This window comes from Arachis hypogaea, chromosome 16, assembly GCF_003086295.3.
Source record: "Arachis hypogaea cultivar Tifrunner chromosome 16, arahy.Tifrunner.gnm2.J5K5, whole genome shotgun sequence".
Taxonomy (NCBI): Eukaryota; Viridiplantae; Streptophyta; class Magnoliopsida; order Fabales; family Fabaceae; genus Arachis; species Arachis hypogaea.
The window spans coordinates 78,407,886-78,413,146 of NC_092051.1; positions in this window are offsets into that span (position 1 = coordinate 78,407,886).

The window sequence follows — 5,261 nt, forward strand, 5'->3', positions numbered from 1 at the left end:
AAAGGGTAGAAAGTTAAAAAGAATAAAAATTTTTATTTTTAAATGTTTTGGGAAGCATGCTCATGTGAAATCAAAATAATTTAATTACCATGTGCATTTAAAAAAAATTATTTTTTTTCAGTATTTGAATAAAGGGGATGCAAAAGAATTCCCCAAATGCAAAAAGCGATGCACATGGGATAAAAATAAATAAAAAATTAAAATATGAGCATGTAACATAAAAAGTGGAAAAAATATGGGAAAATAGGTAAAGAAGCTTTGCTTTACAAAATATGTATGTTAGGTGAGATCTTAGACTAATCAAGGATTCACTTAATTAGCTCACTTAGCCTTATACATATACCCTTACCTTTACCTTGGCCCCATTACAACCTTAATTAAAGACCTCATGATTTTTTTATGCCTATATTCTATAATTGTTGATTTGTTAGATAAAGAACAAAGTTATAGAAAGTAAGGATAAAAAGAATAGAGTGATTAACCCAATAAACACTGAGTGACTAGAGAGTAAACACAAAATCCAGTGAGGGTTCAATAGCTCATCAACATATATCTATGCTTAAATTATTAATTATCTTGCAAAATTGTAAAATATTTTTCTCTCCCATCTCAATTGTAAAGGTACTTTATCACTATCTAAGGTTTGGCTATATATATAAGATTCCTTGAGAATGTGAATTAATTCAACTACATGTAAGCTCTATACACAAGGGAATAACAAATTAGAATTGCATGATTCATTTAGGTAGTTGCATTTAGAAGAGATTGCATTGCATGAGATTCCACTACTTTAACCTTACCTTACTCTTTGTCTTGGATTTAGCATGAGGACATGCTATTGTTTAAGTGTGGGGAGGTTGATAAACCCATATTTTATGGTATATATTATGCTCAATTTGAGTGATTTATTCAATCCTTTACCCACTTATTCATATAAATTGCATGGTTTTACTTTCCCTTCCTTATTATGTGATGTATGTGAAAAACATGTTTCCTATGCTTTAAAAATAATAATTTTAATTTCCCTTTATTACCATTCGATGCTGTGATTCGTGTGTTGAGTAATTTCAGATCTTCTAAGGCAGGAATGACTTAAAGGATGGAAAGGAAACATACAAAATTGGAAGGAAAGCATAAAATGGAGTTTTTGAAGAAACTGGTAGTGACGCGATCGCATGGACGACGAGGCCGCATGACAGCGTGAAATGGTTGTGACGCAACCGCGTCATTGACGCGATCGTGCGCCTTAAGCGAAACGCATATGACGCGGACGCATGACTGAAGCGACCACGTGACAAGGAAAACTTCAGATGACGCGACCGCGTGACCCACGCGGACGCGTGACAGAGGCCACACACCAGAAATTACAGAAAATGCTCCCAGCGATTTCTGAAGCCCTTTTTGGCCCAAATCCAAGTCCTGAAGGCACAGATCAGAGGTTATGAAGTGGGAGAATGCATCCATTCAAAGGAGAGTCTCCAATTAGTTAGTATTCATGATTTAGATGTAGTTTTGAGGGAGAGGTTCTCTCCTCTCTCTTTTAGGATTTAGAATTAGGATTTCTTTTGCTTTCAGGATTATCTCTTTTTATCAAGTTCAACATTCCTTTTTATTTATCTTCTGAATTTAGTTTATGAATTCTTCCATGTTACAGATTATTCTTCGAATTAATGTTATTTGAGGTATTTCAGTTTATTATTGCTCTCTTTTATTTATGTTACTGTTGCTTCCAATCTGAAGATATTTTTATTCCAGTAGATTTACTTTTTTCCTTTTGGTCTTGGTTAAGAAATCAGTAACTCAGGAGTTATCAAACTCAACGTGATCGATAATTGTTATCTTTGTTAATTGAATTGAACTTCAATAATCCCAATCTTTTTCTAGGAATTAACTAGGATTTGAAGATCAAACCAATTAGTCACTTGACCTTCCCTTGCTCTAGTAAAGGTTAACTAAGTGGAATTAAGATTCAATTTTCATTATCATTGATAAGGATAACTAGGATAGGACTTCCAATTTCTCATACCTTGCCAAAAGTGTGTTTTACAGTTATTTATTTATTTACAATCTTTTACTTATTTTAATTGCAATTTAAATTACTTGTTCTTCATCTTCAAAACCCCGAATTACAATCTTCATAACCAATAACAAGAGCATACTTCCCTGCAGTTCCTTGAGAAGACGACCCGAGGTTTAAATACTCGGTTATCAATTTTAAAGGGGTTTGTTACTTGTGACAACCAAAACGTTTGTAAGAAAGGTTGATTGCTTGGTTTAGTAACTATACTTGCAACGAGAGTTTACTATAACCTCTAAACCATCAATCTTCTGTCTCCTCACACGCGTACGCGTGGGTCTTCAAAATTCCTTTCTGACGCGTGCGCGTCTTGTACGGGTGCGCGTCCTATACGCGTGCGCGTCGTGATGTTTTTGCGCCAAGAGCCTTTTCTTTGTTTAAATCATAGGCCACGCTTTTAAAAGCGTGGCCTAAGGCTCCAAAGTGTGCCCAAGCTCCAAAATGTGCCCCAGAATTCCTCTTTTCTCCTTTTTAGCTTATTTTGTGCTTTTTTCTTCTTTTTTCACTTATTTCCTACAATGTTTATAAAATTAAAAGATCAAAGAAATATACCATTTTAAGCACAAAAGCATTCAATATTTAAGCACTAATCATCAATTTCTTGTCTGAAAAAGCATAGAAAAATATGACATGATGACATGTCATCACAACACCAAACTTAAACCTTGCTTGTCCCCAAGCAAGAAAAGAATCATGCAATAAAGACTGAAAATCCAAGGTAAGAAGAATAGCAACTCAATATTCAAGGTTGGCTAGTTTTCTATGCATGCTACAATCACAAAAGAAATGTAAATGATTGATGCTTCTATCTAGCTCATTTTATAAAATCTTTTCCTTATATTTCTTCCTTGAAACAAGCTTTTCATTCTCTTATTAGCTTCTCCTTTTGGGTGCTTTACCCCATGAGTTGGTAACAAAGCTACGACTCTAAATGCTTTGTTGTCAAGTATTACCACTTGATACATAAGCACCACAAGCATTAAATTAGAGGACTTCTTTAAGCTCATTTGTTTCTTTTCTTTACTCTCTAGTTATTGATGCTCAGAGCCTTGAGCTTTGAGGGAGTGCATTTGTACTTGAGCCTAGCCTTAACTCTAAATGTTTTGTTTTCAAGCTTTTTGCCTGATATATAAATACCACAAGTACTTAACAAATGAATTGTCATTGGTACTCAGAGCCTTCAGCTTTCTCATTCTTTCCCTTTTTCTCTTCTTTAATTTGCAATTTCTTCTTGAGGAGTTGGAGCAAAAGTCTGATTTAGAGACAGAGAAAGCACTACAGATGCTGTCTGGATCTGACCTCCTTGCATTCGGAAGAGCTTTTTTAGAGGTACAGAAGTTTAAATTGAGCGTTCTCAACGGCTTTGGAAAGCTGACTTCCAGAGCTTTCCAGCAATGAATAATAGTCCATACTTTGCTTCAGAATAGAAGGCCCAAAACAGGCATCCGACGCCAGCCTCCTGCCCCCTTTCAGGCATCCAGCGCCCAAAGAGCAGAGACCAACGTCCAAATGCCCAGAGAGGACCCCCTAGCCAGCGTTCAATGCCCTAGAGGTTTCTTAGCACGTGGATCTCATCAAAGCTCAGCCCAAACACTCACCAATTGGGCCCCAGAAGTGGATTTTAGCACTAAAAAGACTGTTTTACCCTTACTGGTCATTAGTTTAGTATTTAAAGTAGAAGATCACTTTTTGTTAAGGATCTTCACCCATCATCTAGACTTTACACAACATTTTTGTTCTTCACTTTGTATTTTGTTTCAGTATGAGTTTCTAAACCTCCTAGGTTGAGGGGACGAGCCCTGTGGAGTTCTATGAATTAATAAAAGTATTACTATTTCTCTTCGATTCGTGTTTGATTTAATTCTAAGATGTATAATCGTTCTTCAACATGGTGAATAGGATGATCAGTGACAATCAGCTCTGTTGATCATACTAAGACGAACGTGCCTGACAAACACCCACATCTACTTGGGTTCGTGTGAATACGTGACTGGAAAGTGCGAACCAACAGCTATGTTTATACATCTCTCAGACAGCTAATCCACGACTTCGTTGGGGACTTCTCGAGACACCAGTTCAGCCGATTTCTGGGGAGATTAGGGTCTCTGTGGTAGAGGCTAGAACCCAAAGAAGAAGCATTCTCTGATCTGGAAGATTCGACCTTGTCTGTGGCATTTTGAGTAGGATCACCAAGAGAATGAACTGCTAGAGCTTCACCCTCCGTCATATTGAATGACCACGGCCAATGGCATTTATCTGGAGCAGAGGAGATTGATGACCACGGCCTATGACGTTAATCACAAACATCCTGCCATTGAAGAAATCACTCACAAGCAAAGAAGACAGTAATACCAGAGTTAATTCAGAAAGACAAGGCAACTCCAATCCTTAACCATATTCCTATTAATGATTCCAATTCACAATCAAACTACATCTAAACATAACCAACTCTTTTGATTCCGCCTAACTAAGACCTACAAGATAATCATAGCTTGCTTCAAACCACAATCCTCGTGGGATTGACCCTAACTCGCTCAGGTATTACTTGGACGACCCAGTGCACTTGCTGGTACAGCTGTACGGAGTGTGGGGATTCATGCACCAAGCTTTTGGCGCCGTTGCCGGGGATTGTTGAGTTTGGACAACTGACGGATTGTCTTGCTCCCTAGATCAGGTAATTTTTATTTTATTTGAGTCTTTTATTTTTATTTTCTTCTCTTTTTTGAAAAAAATTTTAAAAACAACCTTTTAAAAAATTTTTATTTTCTTTGTTTAATCTTTGTTCTTTGTTTGAGTCTTCTTGTTTTTGTTCTTGTTGAAATTTTTGTTCTCTTTGAGTCTTTCTTTCAAAAAATTTTCAAAAATAGTTTCTTTAGTTAATTCTTGTGTCAAATCTTTAAGTTTGGTGTCTTGTGTTTTTCTTTTAATTTTTCAAAAATTTAAGTTTGGTTTTCTAAAAATTTAAGTTTGGTGTTCTTTGTGTGTTCTTGTGTTCTTTAAATTTCTTGAGTCTTGTTCTTTGTGTTTTTGTTAGTCTTCAAGGTGTTCTTGTGTTTTCTTTTTGTTTTGATCTTAAAATTTTTAAGTTTGGTGTCCGATTGTGTTTTCCCTTAAATTTTCGAAAACTTGCGGTGCTAGATCTAAAAAGTTTAAGTTTTGTGTCTTTTACTTGTTTTTATCTCTC